Below are 15550 nucleotides of genomic sequence, written 5' to 3' on the forward strand. Positions count from 1 at the left end.
ATGCAACATGGCGGCGGGCAAGTTGCCAGTGGGCGCATAACAAGTTGTTTTGAAAATCTTCTAATTGGCCCTCTCGTCTTCCGTACTCGTGGACAGTTCGTGCCCCCCATGAATCTTATGCAGGGTGGGCGTGGGTGCACTGTAGGTGATGACCTGGCCTTTACTATGATTGGCCCTGGGAGCTTCCTGGTTTAAGATAACTGACTCTCACTTTCTATATAAGCTAGAACCAGCTTGCAGTAAAGTGCTTCATCTTTGTCACTGCTATCTGTGTGTGTGTGCATTTTAATCTCCGACGACGAACTTGTCCTTTCATATATATATATATATATATATATATATATATATATATATATATATATATAGTTTTTTTCCCCTATGATTCAGAAGTATCTTTAAACTCCTAAAAGCCATTATTTTAAAATATAATCATCAGGAAGACTTTTGGGTCCCAGTTGCTGGTAGGGAAGACAGAATCCTACCTTGGCAGCTAGCAGACATAGCTGGTCTACTCAGCATTTACACTGACCAGCTCTTTGGAATTTTTTATCCCAACTCTACTGAGTCCCTTCTGACCATTCTCTCTTCCTCCCTTGAAAACTTGCAGCCACTTCTGTACAAATCAAGGATGAGTTAGTTCACATGGGACTCTCTTTCCAATTGCAATAGAACATCCTTTCTATTTTAGTATCCAGCCTTATCTTTAACAGTGCTCAGCAAAATTACTCCTCAGCCTTCCCTTGCAGTGAGGCGTGGCCATGTGACACTTATCTGATGAATGAGACATTTGCTATCTTTCTGGGGAAAACTTTCTACCCTGCTATCTTACGCCAAACGCCCACAGCTTCTTTTCTGAACAAGTACAGGGGTTTTGGAGATGTGGCAGTCACCTGGAGATGGGAGGTAACAAGAAGACAGGGGGACTGCGTTCCTGAAATTCTGCTAAGACATTCCTCAGGCATTTCAATCACAACAGGTCCAAGAGGAAACCCAAGATTTTTTCATTTCTACCTTTAGACGTTCTTATTCTGGTAAAGGCATAGCCACCTATGTGTTGCTATTGTCAAAAATCGAAGGTGTCTTCACCCCACTCCCAAGTCCTCATGAGTTCATCAACCAATTATCTCCTAACAGGCTCTGTACATTCACTTGTATTTTTTATCAATATGTTTAACATAGAATTTAACATTTAACCCTTGTAAAGAGAACAATTTTGTGGTGCTTAGTACACAACGTTATGCAAACATCGCAACTCTCTAGTTCTAGAATATTTTCATCCCCCCAAAATAAAAAGCCACATGCATTAAGCAGTATTTCCTACTGGCTCCTTCCCCTACTCCCAACTCTAGGCATCCACTAATTTGCTTTTTATCTTTGTAATTGCCTCTTCTGTACATTTTATATAAATAAAATCATACAATTCATGACCTTTTGTGTCTGGCTTCTTTGGTGTCATATTTTCAAGGTTCCTCATGCCATAGCATGTATCAGTCCTTAATTCCTCTGTGGCTGTCATAGTTTGGATCTTGAATATTCCCTGAAGGCCATGTGCTAAAGGGTTGATTCCTAGCCTGTGGCACTATTGCAAGTGATAGAACCTTTAGGAGGTGGGGCCTCATGAAGGAAGTAAGGTCACTGGGGATATGCCCTTGAAAGGGACATTAGGTCCCAGCTCCCCAATATTTTTGCTTTCCAACTGTCATGAGGTGAGCAGCTTTCTAACACATGTTCTCTACCGTGATGATCTGCCTCACCACAAGCCCAAAAGCAACAGAGCCAGGTGACCAGAGACTGAAACCTCTGAAATCCTGGGCAAAAATAAACTTTTCCTCCTAATTTGTTCACCTCAGGTATTTTGTCACAGCAATGGAAATCTGACAAACACAATACCCATATAATAATATGGATATGTCACATTTTGTTCATGCATTTGTCAGCTGAGGGACATTTGCATTGTTTCTACATTTTGGCAATTTTGAAAAGTGCTGCTGTGGGCAGTACGAGCATGAACAAATTTTTGGGCACCTGTTTTAAATTTTGGGGGGTTTATATAAGTGTAGGTTTGTTAGGTCATATGCAATCTACGCTTAACTTACTGAAGAACGATAAATTTTTTCCAAAGAAACTATATAGGGGTGTGGAGTTGGGGCTCAGTGGCAGAGCGTTTGCCTGGCACGTGTGAGGCCCTGGGTTCGATCCTCAGCACCACATAAAAATAAATAAATAAAACAAAGGTATTGTGCCCATCTATAACTAAAAAAAAATATTAAAAAAAAGAGGCTATACAGTTTTACATTCACACCAGCAATGTATGAGGACTCCAATTTCTCTACATCTTTACTACACTTACTTGTTATTATTTAATTATAGCCATCCTCGTGGTCATGTGGCATCTCGCTGTGATTTTGATTTCTCTTTTCCTAGTGACTAATAATGTTGACAATCTTTTCATGTTCTTTGTTGCCATTTGTATATACTTATTTTTTTGAAATGTCTATTCAAGCCCTTTGCCCATTTCTAGATTAGATTGCTCTGGTTGTTGGGTTATAAGAATGCTTTAAATTTTCTGGATACTAGACCTTTCCAGACACATGATTTTAAAATGTTTTCTCCATTTGGTGAATTTTTTTCTTTTTACTCTCAGTAGTGCCTTTTGATGCACAAAGGGTTTCTTTTCTTTTTTGGGGAGAGAAGGTGTACCAGAGATTGAACTCAGGGGCACTCAACCACTGAGCCACATCCCCAGCCCAATTTTGTACTTTATCAGAGACAGGGTCTCACTGATTTGCTTAGCGCCTCGCCATTGCTGAGGCTGGCTTTGAATTTGCGATTCTCCTGTCTCAGCCTCCTGAGCTGCTGGGATTACAGGTCAGCGCCTCTGTGCCCAGGCAAAAGTTGTGATTTTTACAAAGTCCAACTTATCTATATTTTCCCCCTTTGGTTCTTGTGCTTTCGTTACCTTTACATCCGCTTTTAAGTCATTTCAACCCATGCAGAGAGGAAGATGATATTTCAAATACCTAAGTTAGATCAAGACTCCCCTTCTTAAAATCTTCAATAGTTTTCCATTGCATTAAAAATTAAGTGCAAGATCCTCCCATGGACTACAAAGCCCAGCAGAGTTTGGTCCTTCTCTTTCTCTTTACACTCATTTTCCCACACATTCCCTCACTTCCTTTGCCCCTGGTTTCTCAACGACTCCAGGCTTTCTTTAATCCAGAACCTGCTTAACCCTATTGTCCCTGCCTGATCATCCTCCCTTCTTCTGTACTTAGCTAATTCCAATTCACCTTTCATTGTAAGCTCTATCATTCCTACCTTCATGCTCCATTCCACCTCCATGGGAAGGCCTTCCCTAGCCTCCTGATCCAAACTTGCTCCAAACTTGTGAGAGGTGGAATTCTGCAAGCTAGCTGTTAAACACAGCCATTATTGGATATTAAATAATATACACTTGCAATTCAATATACTAGAAGCCAATGTCACACACACTCAAAACTCATCATATTCTAATTACTTTACTATATTCCACATCTATCCTCTTGAGACCATCTTGTCCCAATTCTGTCTTCACTGACAAGAATAACTTGAAATCAGTCATGGTGGAATCGTTAGAGCAAAGGCTATAAATCAGGGTGGGTTTTGTTTGTTTTGTTTGCTTTTTCAAGAGTGGGCTGATCTGCAACAAATATATTAAAAAAAATGCTCAACATCTCTAGCAATTAGAGAAATGCAAACCAAAACTACACTGAGATTCCATCTCACTCCAGTCAGAATGGCAATCATCAAGAATATAAGCAAATAAATGTAGGTGAGGATGTGGGGGAAAAAGGCACACTCATACATTGTTGGTGAGACTGCAAATTGGTGCAACCACTATGGAAAGCAGTATGGAAATTCCTCAGAAAACTTGGAATGGAACCACCATTTGACCCAGTCATCCCACGCCTAGGTTTTATACCCAAAGGATTTAAAATCAGCATACTACAGTGACACAGCCACATCAATGTTTATAGCAGCACAATTCACAATAGCTAAACAATCAACCAACCTAGGTGCCCTTCAACAGATGAATGGATAAAGAAAATGTGGTGTATATACACAATGGATTATTACTCAGCCTTAAAGAAGAATAAAATTATGACATTTGCTGGTAAATGGATGGAACTGGAGAATATTACGCTAATCAAAATAAACCAATCCCAAAGAACCAAAGGCCAAATGTTTTCTCTAATATGCAAATGCTAATTCACAATGGGGGAGAATAGAAGTAATTTGGAGTGAAGGGAAGGGAGGGTGCATGGGGGTAGGAATGATAATAGAATGAATCAGACATTATGTGTTTATATGATTACACGACCTGTCTAACTGTAAATCAAGTACAACCAGACAAATGAGAAGTTATACTCCATTTATGTATGATGTCAAAATGCATTCTACTGTCTTGTATAACTAATTAGAGCAAATTTTAAAAATTGGGAAAAAAAAGAGTGGACTGGTCTGATCTGATCATGGCCGATCAGATTTCTCATTAACATACTAATAATAGCACTTGAACTTTTCTGTTGTCTTTTTAGTGATTGTAATTTTTACATTTACTATTTGAAAAAAAAAAAGTGTTTAATGTCTGTGATTCTCACAAGCATGAGAACTCCGGGAAGGAGAAGGGGCCATATATTTCCCTGTTGATCTCTGTATCCCCAGCACCTAGCACAGTTCTTGGCACATGATAAATTCTTAATAATTTTGTTGACAAAATGTCAATAAAGCCCCCAAAACAGAGACCAGTGTTTTAAATATAGATGGAATGATGGCAGGGATTTATCTAGAATATGAAGTTTTCCGTTTCACTCACTGGCTGTCTGAGGATTTAAATACTGATGATCATTTAATTATGTTTGAAGTTCAACTGGCTTAAACATTGCATTGATCCTTTTTTATTATTATAATTATTCAATCATACTCATTGGACAAATTAATGGGATTTGCTCTGACATTTCCATACATACATACAGCATGCTCTGATTATAGTGTTGGTGCCTTTTAAACTAGGTGATAACTATTGATGGCCAAATTCAAATTTTATTTGGCCAAATTCCATTTTATTTGGCTCCCTTTGCAGGCATATCTAGTGTGTTATTTTCCTAGAGCTGCCATAACAAAGTAAAACATCCAAACCAGCTAGTGTAAGACCCCACCCCCCATCCCCCAAAAGATATTTTTTTCACAATTCTGGAGGCTAGAAGTCTGAAATCAAAGTGCCTGCAGGACCATGCTTCCTCTGAAACTCTGAGTGTCATTCCTTGACTTTTCTAGCTTCTGGAGGCTATGGACCATCTTTGACATTCTTTGCAGCTGCATCACCCCCATCTCTATCTCTATTTTCACATAGTGCTCTTCCCTTGTATTTTGTCAGTGTTCTCTTCTAAAGACACCAGTCATATTGGATTAAAGATCAACACTAGTCCAGTAGGACCTTATCATAACTAATTATATTGGCAATGCCCCTCTTTCTAAGGTCACCTTCTGAGGCACTGGGGGTAAGGCCTTCAAAATATCTTCTGTGAAACACTGTTCAGCCCATAACATCCTGGAAGTGGTCTGTTTCATATACTACATTATCAGAATATTATAGCTGAACCCAGTAGATTCCATCTCATCTATGTGGCTCCATGTGACCAGTCTATTTGGCTCTTCCTCTGGCTCCAGACCTTGCTTTAGCTAAGGCCACAGGGAGGGGAGCATTGGAGAACCTCCACGAGACCTCACCCAAATACAGTTATTATCTTTTGTTTTGATTGAGGATTTAGATAAAGCAACACTTGGGCTATACTATACCAGGGCTTGGAAGCTAGCATAAGAACACAAGGTCATACTTCCTAACCACAAGCTGCTACTCTGAAAAGATGGAGTTGGTATTCTTGCCAACCCTATATAAGCATGGATATGTACAAAGTGACCACTACTCTCAGGACACTTTCAATGCAGGAGATGTCAGGAGGAGAGCCAGACACAGTCCTTATGAGTCACTTTTATGTAGAAGCAGATTATATTTCTTTTTCCCTCTGGGGATATTTACTTTCAGTAAACATTGGTGTCGATATAATAATTGTAGCTTGAGAAAAATCCAGAGAAGCTATTTAGATCACTCCCTTATTTTACAAACTCAGAATCACAGGGAGGGGCACTGTATTGCCAAGTCATCAGGCTAGAGAATGGCGGAGACTATGTGTTATGGTTTAGAGCTGAGATATTGCCCAAAATCTCATGTGTAATACAATACAAGAATTTTCAGAGAATTTTTATAAAAGTACTCCTATTTAACAAAGTACGAGAAATTCTAGCCAGAGCACTTAGGCAAGAGAAGGAAATAAAGGGGATAAAATAGGAATGAAAGAAGTCAAATTATCATTGTTTGCCAAAGATATGATCCTATACTTAGAAGATCCAAAAAGCTTCACCAATAGACTACTAGAGCTAATAAACAAATTTAGCAAAATAGCAGGTTTCAAAATTAACAGACAAAAATCAATAACATTCCTATATACCAACAATGAATTCACTGAGAAAGAAATCAGGAAAACAATCCCATTCACAATAGCTTAAAAAAACCCCTAGGAATAAATCTAATCAATAAATCTAATAAATCTAATCTCTACAATGAGAACTATAGAATACTGAAGAAAGAAATTTAAGAAGACACAAGATGGAAAGACTTTCCCTGTTCACTGATAAGCAGAATTAATATTGTCAAAATAACCATATTACCAAAAGCAATATACATTCAATATGATTCTCATCAAAATACCAATGACATTCTTCACAGAACTAGAAAAATCAGTCCAAAAATTCATTTGGAAGACTAAAAGACCCAGAAGAGCCAAAGCAATTCTAAGCTGAAAAAGCAATGCTGGAGGCATCACAAGACCTGACTTCAAATTATACTACAGAGCTATAACAAAAACCGCATGGTACTGGCACAAAACCAGACACATAGACCATTAGTACAGAACAGAATACTCAGAGACAAACCCACACATCTACAGGTATCTGATCCTTGAGAAAGGTGCCAAAAACATACCTTAGAGAAAAGACAGCTTTTTTAACAAATGGTGCTGGAGAAACTGGGTATCCATATGTGGAAGAATGAAACTAAACCATTATCTCTCAACCTGCACAAAAATCAGCTCCAAATGGATCAAAAAACCTAGGAATTAGACCAGAAACTATGCAACTCCTAGAAGAAAGTGTAGGGTCAGCATTCCAACATATAGGCACAGGCGATGATTTTCTCAATAAGACCCTTAAAGATCAGGAAATAATGCCAACAGTTAATAATGAGATGGCATCACATTAAAGTTTCTGCACAGATAAGGAAACAATTGAAAATGTGAAGAAAGAATCTACAGGAGAATATCTTTGCTAGTTATTCTTCTGACAGAGGATTAATATCTAAAATATATAAAGAACTGAAAAAATTTAATACCAACCCCCACAATAACCCAATTAGTAAATGGGCAAATGAATTACATAGAAATACAAATGGCCAACAAATATATGAAAAAATGTTCAACATCATTAGCAATTATGGAAATGCAAATCAAGACAGAGATTTCATCTCACAGCAGTCAGAATGACAACCATTAAGAATACAAACAATAAGGGGCTCAAGTTGTGGCTCAGCGGTGGAGTGCTTGCCTTGCACGTGCGAGACCCTGGGTTCGATCCTCAGCATCACATAAAAATAAATAGGTGAAATAAAGGTATTGTGTCCAGCTACAACTAAAAAAATAAATATTAAAAAAGAATAGAAACAATAATAAATACTAAAAAGAATGTGGAGAAAAAGGAACATTTTTACACTGTTGGTGGGATCGTAAATTAGTACGACCACTAGGGAAATCAATATGGAGGTTCCTCAAAAGACTAGGCATGGAACTACCTACCACGTGACCTAGCTATACCACCTTTTGGTATATTATTCTGAAAAGTTAAAATCATCATATTACAGTGATACATACTTACCTATGTTTATAGCAGCACAATTCACAATAGCCAAACTATGGAACTGCCCTAGATGTCCATCAACAGATTAATGGATAAAGAAAATGTGGTACATATACACAATGGAGTTTTATTCAACTATAAAGAAGAATGAAATTATGTCATTTGCAGGAAAATGGATGGGACTTGAGACCATATGTTAAGCAAAGTATGCCAAACTCGGGCAGTCAAGGATTGTATGTTTTCTCTCATTTGTTGAAGTAGAGAGAAAAAAGGAAAAGAAAGTGGTGGGGCAAGGATCTCATGAAAATCAAAGGGAGATAAATAGAGGAAAGGGATGGGAGGGGTAAAGGGGAGGAGTGCTGGGGAGGGATGTTAGCCAAATTATATTGTTATATTGTGTGCATGTATAAATGTGTAACAAAAAAGTCATTATTATATATAATTATAATGCACCGATTTTAAAAAAATGGGGGAGAAGAAAAAATTGTGTCTGTACTGAACAGAATTTTTTCTTGTAATTATTTTCTAAACAATAATATCAGCTATTTATACTGCATTCACGTTGAATGTACTATTATACGTAATCTATAGATGCTTTAAGTTGTACAGGATGATATATGTAGGTTATGTTCAAACATCACGCCATTTTGCACAAGGTGCTTAGCATCTGCAGACTTGGGTATCCACAGTGTTCCTGGAACTAATCTGCAGATCCTGAGGGACAACTATAATTATTTGCTCGACATGATAGTACCTCAAGGAATTTTATTTAGCATGTTATTTTTGAAGGCAAATGTGAAAAACTAGTGAAAAGAGTTGAAAATGATTTCTTCTGGGTAGTACAAACTAGATAGAGATCAGGAGGGTCTTTTGGAGAGGGGAATGTTACTTTTTATAAATCCTGTATCTATTTTTTGTTTTTCAAAATGTTACAGATGTATTGCTTCCATAAAAGTTTTTAAAAATATTAAAGGGGAGAGGCCTAGAAATTTAAGTTCAGAAACACCAGATAGTCCTTATTTCACATGAGATACAAATGCAACCCTTTGTGAGATTGGGCCTTACTGGGCTCCAATTCTAGGATCTACCCAGGTCCAGAGCATGGTCTTACAGTCTTTCACATCTGGATCAGTGACAGCTCAGTATCAAGCAACGCTGGAGCCCTGACACCTTTCTGTGAAGTACCATATATTCAGTGTTTTCATTCATTGGTTACCTCTGTGGCAGCTGTTGACTACAGGCTCTGCTCTCACGAGGCGGGTACAGGTAGTATGTCATCAATGGATGTGGCTGTGTTCACAGAACTTCACCTGGACACCATGTACACAAGGGCTGTCTGCCCGGACAGTCTGGAAACAGGCACATTCTTATTCTCCAAAACTCTTTCCTCTAACTTTCTTCATTTCAATAATTTTATATAATATCTTTAAACTCTGAGACTAGACAAAAATCCATCTGGTTTTAGTTCTAAATGATAGAGTCTGGATTAGGGAAAGGAAAACATCTGAAAGCCCACAGTTAATCAGCTTCCAAATCTCCCTGTACAGAAAGATATTTGGGGATTTTTCCACAGAGGCACTGGGCATACCAATGATGAATAGCAATTCTGTGTCTTCTTTCCTCCTCCCCTTCCCTGTCTTCTTATAAGACCTCTGTATTTCTAGACATTATTATTGCATTGTCTTCACCTGGGTGACAAACAGATCTGGGATATTTTTTTGCAAGAATCTGGTGGTATCCAGCTTTCCTTTGAAAGTGTTTGCATGCTTGCAATCGCTGGGAGAAGCAGGCTGCTGGTATCAATTGTGCTGCAACTGGAGAGCTGCCCTAGCAGAGATAGATAATGCAGGCTCCATCCATAGGGAAAGCGTCCTGCCCACAGTGAACAGTGTCTGTGCTAACACTTGACAAAGTGCTTCCCAGACTCTACTTTGACATCATAAGACGACATGCATAGTTTGTGAGTAGGGATAAATTACTTTCTTTAACTCCTCAGCCTCACAGAGCCCAAAACCCATTGCAAAGCAAAAGTTCAGAGAAATGGCATATAGCCAGATAATTCAGGAATGGCGATTGCACACTTTTCCTTAATCCCCAGGAGTCCCCAGTATTGATTCCACAAACCTGTTTGCCTGGGATTTTATCCTGGATTATCCAGGATGTTTTTGAAGCACTTAGTCTCTTTTAGAAATTCATGTCATATTGATCCAGAGGGTTGGCTTCTCACAGAACTCCAGCGCCATTGGGAGTTATAAAATTGAAGGAGATTCAGACCATTCATGTGCTTATTAACAAGCTCAGGTACTCTGGACAAATGGAGTTTATTCCTTTTAGAAATACACACTTTATATCTTCTATGTGTTAAGATTATTCTTAGTGGTAGAAACCTTGAATAAACAAAACAAAATCCCTGCCTTGTTTTAATGAAACTTATGCTATGTGGGATGGGAAATCACACAAAAGAAGCTGGTGATGAGCACTACGAGGAAAAATAAAGTATTCCAAAGGACACAGAGACCTCAGAGGCAGGAGAGGTTGTTATGTCAGATAGGATAGTCAGGAGCAGTGACATTTGAGCCTAATTTGATGCAGTGAAAGAAGAAACCATGTCAACACAGGGTTTGGTATACTGGGAAGAGTTTCTGGACAGAGAACAGTAAACACAACAATGCCCAAAAGGCAGGTTCGTCTCAAATGGACCCACAGGATTTTAATTTATAGAGGTGACTGAGTGACAGCCTCTGAAAGAATCCATGACTTATGGTTCCTGAGAGGAGGGGGCACACCATGTCATGCCTGGCCATATATGAAAGCACTCAGGAGGCAGAGGCAGGAACAAGGGTACAATGCCTTCTGTGAGAAAAGCAAGGCATGGCAGGGGAGATGGCTTAGGATTGCCTAGTTTGAAAGATGTCAGGGGACTTTGGGTGATAGTGGCTATCTCTGCTTGTCTAGGACCTGGCCCTGGGTGATTTGGGGCAGGGGAAATATTGGATTGGTGTGCACAAATTAGATAAGGAGATAGTTATGTGCATTAGCCAGCTTTTCATTACTGTAACAATATACCTGAGATAGTCAATTTATAAAAGACAGGTGGTTTATTTTGTCTCATAGTTTTAGAGGTTTTAGTTCATGGTCATTTGGCCCCATTGCTTTTGGGCCTGTGGCATGGCAGAACATCATGGCAGGAGTGTGTGGTATAGCAAAGTGGCTCACCTCATGGATGGATGAATGGATGGACGGGAAGAAAAAAGAAAGAAAGAGGAAGAGGAAGAGGAGTGGCCAAGGTCCAATATCCTCTTCCAGGATGCTGCTAATGTCTACTAGGACACACCTCATACTCTTGAAGTTCACTCCACCTCCCAATAGTGCCAACGTAGGGACTAAACTTTTAACACGTGGCCCTTTGGGGATATTGCAGATCCAAAGCATAGCAGCTTGCAGGGGAAATAAACAACGTAGGCCATTAGTTTGGCTCTGTGATTGGTGGATGCTTCATACCCAAATACGGAATCTGAGCAAACATGGGAAATGATCACCCAGGGTCTCGCAGTTCATGTTAAAATTCTTACTGTGTGCAAGTTGGATGCACCTTGGGAGGGACAGGAATCCTCTGCTCATCATGGACCAAGCCACCAAGCCCAGTGACTAGTATGACTGTCACACAGAGAGCACCCACACATTGAATTCAGTATTTATTAAGATTCCTACCTCCTCCCTGATTTTTTATAATGCTCTATCCCTGTGGTAATTTATACAAATGGTTGTTTTATCTAATTCTGGTGTTATTTAACATGCTTTGCCTTTTAATTCAAATCCTATTTCCATTACTGCTCCAAGAAAAATAACAGGAGAACTTATACCAATGGACTTTCTAGAAAAAGTTGCACTTTGGCCGAGATGTCAAGGAGAGCCTATTCATTTGGCTTTGTCATTAAACTTTCATAGCAGAGATGGAAGTTTCCTGAGATTGTTGCTTACTTACGTACAAGGACACATTAAGGTCCATTTTGTAAATCTAAAAATAAGTTTTAAAAAGTTGAAGAGGCATCTCACCACCGGGCCGATGACCAGCTCTGTGTTTTTCATTCACTCGTTTTCACCACAATTGGATACCATGGCACTAACTCACATGCAAGTAACCGAAACAGCAAAAACTAATGTTTGCATTTTACAAAGTAAAAATCCTGCTTTCCACTTGATGCATTCTAGCTATTTAAATCTGTGAAGAGCCGAAATGGCAAAATAAGCAACATTTTCCAGGAGCTGCCTCAGTTCAGATGACAAGGAAATAAGTGTCAGTCGTAGACTCAGTCACAGAAAGCCCAGCATTTCATTCACTCAGCAAATCTTTACTGGACCTTAACTGTGAACCTGGCCTGCACAGAACACAGTGCCGAGTGAAACAAACTGGGTCCCTTCTCTCAAGACACTCAAGTCCTGTGGGGGAGACTGATGTTTTTAAACATGAAACAAAACACTAAACTGCCTATGTAATTCCAAACTGTGGTAAGTGCCCTAAAGGAAAAGCAAGAAGAAGGGAATACAATTTAAACCACACAGGCACAGGTGTCTAAGGAGGCCTTTCTGGACTCATTATTGGAACTGGGCTTAGAGGATGAATAGGAATTTCCAGTTATCTATTGCTGCATAGTTAACCTTTCTAAACTTAGTGGCACAAGACAACACCATTTTATTATGCTAAAAAATTCCGTAGGTCAGGAATTCAAACAGGGCATGGTGGGAATGTCCTATCTCTGCTCTACAAGGTTGAGGGTCTCATCCAGGACTTGAATGTCAGGGTAACTCCAACAGCTGGGGGGTCACATGTCTGGTGCCACAGGGGACTGAATAGTGACTCCAAAAAATATGTCCAAGTCCAAAACCCTGATACCTATGAATATGAAATCTTTATTTGGAAAAAGGGTCTTTGCAGATGTAATCAAGATAAGGTTTTTGAAATGAGGTTATCCTGGAAAGATATTGGGCCCTAAAACCAACAACTGGTATCCTCATAAGAGGAAAGAGAGGGAGCTGCAGATAGAGGAGAAACATGAGGTAGATGGAATATGAGGCCAGAGATTGAGACTGAAGTCCATAATCCAAACATAGGAGAGAAAAAACTCTTCCTATACCCTCTTAGGTTCAGGGGCTGAGGCCTGCAAATCAAACTGATAAAAAGATAAATTGATGAAAGAAAAAAATAGAGTTTATATAAGGAGGAAACTTACAGAAGATAAAGCTTATTTTTTAAAGGCTTTTTTAGGTGGACCAGTGCCATATTCTTCAGTGACAATTGTTGTTTCCCTTGGGAGGGGGCAGGGGCCCCTTCACAAAGGGACATTCATAGGCTGCCTTTAGTCAGAAAGGGGGAGGTAGAGATCTTAACTACATTTGCTGTTTCTCTATTGCCTTCAGCTCAAACTTATGCCAAGGTGGCATGTTTAGGGTGGCACATTCTGATCCACTTCACAAGGAAGGTCAAGGATTGCCAGCAACCATCTGGAGATAGAGAGATAGGAAAGAGATTCTCCTTCAGAGACTCCAGAAGAAAACAACCCTCTCAACACTTCCATTGCAGATTTCTGGCCTCCAGAATGCAGGAGATCATTTCCCTTATTTAAAGCCATGAAGTTGTGGTGATATCTTGTGGAGGCAACTACATGTGGGTTCGCTTTGGGCATCAGCATCACACAACATGGTGGCTGGGTTGAATACAGCGTCCCAAGAGCAAGTGTCCCAAGGGCACAGCCTTCCAGAGACCAAGGCAGGAGCTGCATGACTTTCTGGCACCCAGCCTTGGAAATTATGTAATGCCATTGCCACCATTGTCACAAGTCCACCCAGATCCAAGAGAGGAAGATAAAGATCCCATCTCTCAGAGGCATGTCCAAGAATTTATGGCACATGCTACAACCACCTCAAGGAGTAGGCCATTTAGAGTAGGGAGTAGAGCACAACCACATGTGGCCACCTAAATTAATTAAAGTGGAATGAAATAAAAATTCATTGCTTAGTCACACTAGCCACATTTCAAGTACTCATGAGTACACGGCTCAGGGCTGCCATATTATCCAGAATGGATATAGAACATTTCTACTGTGACAGAAGTTTCTGTTGGACAGGGCTGCCTTAGATAGGGGGGACACAGGGCCAAAGGCCCTGAGTTGGCAAATAAATTGGCTCATAAAAGGAACAGAAAAGCCTGGCTTTAAGGGTAGTTTTGATGACTGACTTTTGCTGCTGTATGCTCAGTGCCTAGCACATAGTAGGCCCTCACAGGTGTTTGTGAGATGAGAGAATGCATGCAGGAGGCTGCAGTACATCAAGAGCACCTATGTGAGAAAGGGTAGCTTAATAGGAAACTGGATCTCCTCCTGGTGAGCAGCCAGGAGTTACCTTTGTCCTCACCCGAGAGACAAGGAGGACAAGGTTCTGAGGGGCTGGCCCTCAGGTGGCTGCTGTCTCTGGGAACTGGGTGCCAGCGCTAAAGGGCCTCCAGTGGACAGCGATCCTCTTCCCAGGCACCCTCAGCCCACTCTGTCAGGGAGGGCAGAAGATCCCAATGAAGAAGAGAAAATCCTCTGGGGTGGCAGTGGCTGTAGCGGAAGACAGAGGCCTCAAAAGTGTACAATCTCCAGCTATTGTGGATCCCAACCCCCTGCTGACTGAAAAGAGGAGGGACACATTTTTCAAGCAAGAAGTGCCTGGCTTGGTTTTATGAGTATGCAGGTTCAGATGAAGTTGTAGGGCCAGAAGGAATGGAAAAATTTTGTGAAGACATTGATGTGGAACCTGAAAATATTATCATATTAGTTTTAGCGAAGGAATTGGAGGCTGAAAGCATGGGATTTTTTTTTTTTTTAACCAAGCATGAATGGTTAAAAGGAACGAGTTCATTACAGTGTGACTGCACAGAAAGTTACAGAACAAATTTGATTTTTTGCGCTCACAGCTGAATGATATTTCATCACTTAAGAATACATATATCCCATTTATTGATTCTTGATTTTACTTCTTGTGCTTTAGAAGTCTTGTTAAGGAAGCCAGATCCTAGGCGACATGGTAAAGATTTGGGCCTACTTTTTCTTCTGTTAGGTGCAGGGTCTCTGTTCTAGTGTCTAAGTATTTGATCCACATTGAGTTGATTTTAATGCAGGGTGAAAGACAGGGGTTTTATTTCATTTTGTTATCTATGGATTTCCAGTTTTGCCAGTCCTGTTTGTTGAATAGGCTATCTTTTTTCAAATTAAAAATATTCCTCTTAGCAAAGGAAACAATCAATAATGTGAGGGAGTGAGCCTACAGATTAGGAGAAAATCTTTACCACATGCACCTCCAATAAAGCATTAATTGCTAGGATATATAAAGAACTCAGAAAAAACTTAACACCAAAAAAACAAATAACCCAATTAATAAATGGGCTAAGGAACTGAACAGACACTTCACAGAAGAACCGATCAACAAATATATGAAAAAATGTTTAACATCTCTAGCAATTAGAGAAATGTAAATCAAAATTACCCTTAGATTTCATCTCACT

General features: G+C 39.7%; 1 pseudogene; it reads left to right on the top strand.

Annotated features, from left to right (window-relative positions):
- Nucleotides 1–15550, top strand: part of LOC114086392 (DCN1-like protein 5) — a 25477-nt pseudogene continuing 9927 nt past the window's right edge.

The sequence above is a fragment of the Marmota flaviventris genome, chromosome 5, assembly GCF_047511675.1.
Source record: "Marmota flaviventris isolate mMarFla1 chromosome 5, mMarFla1.hap1, whole genome shotgun sequence".
NCBI lineage: Eukaryota > Metazoa > Chordata > Mammalia > Rodentia > Sciuridae > Marmota > Marmota flaviventris.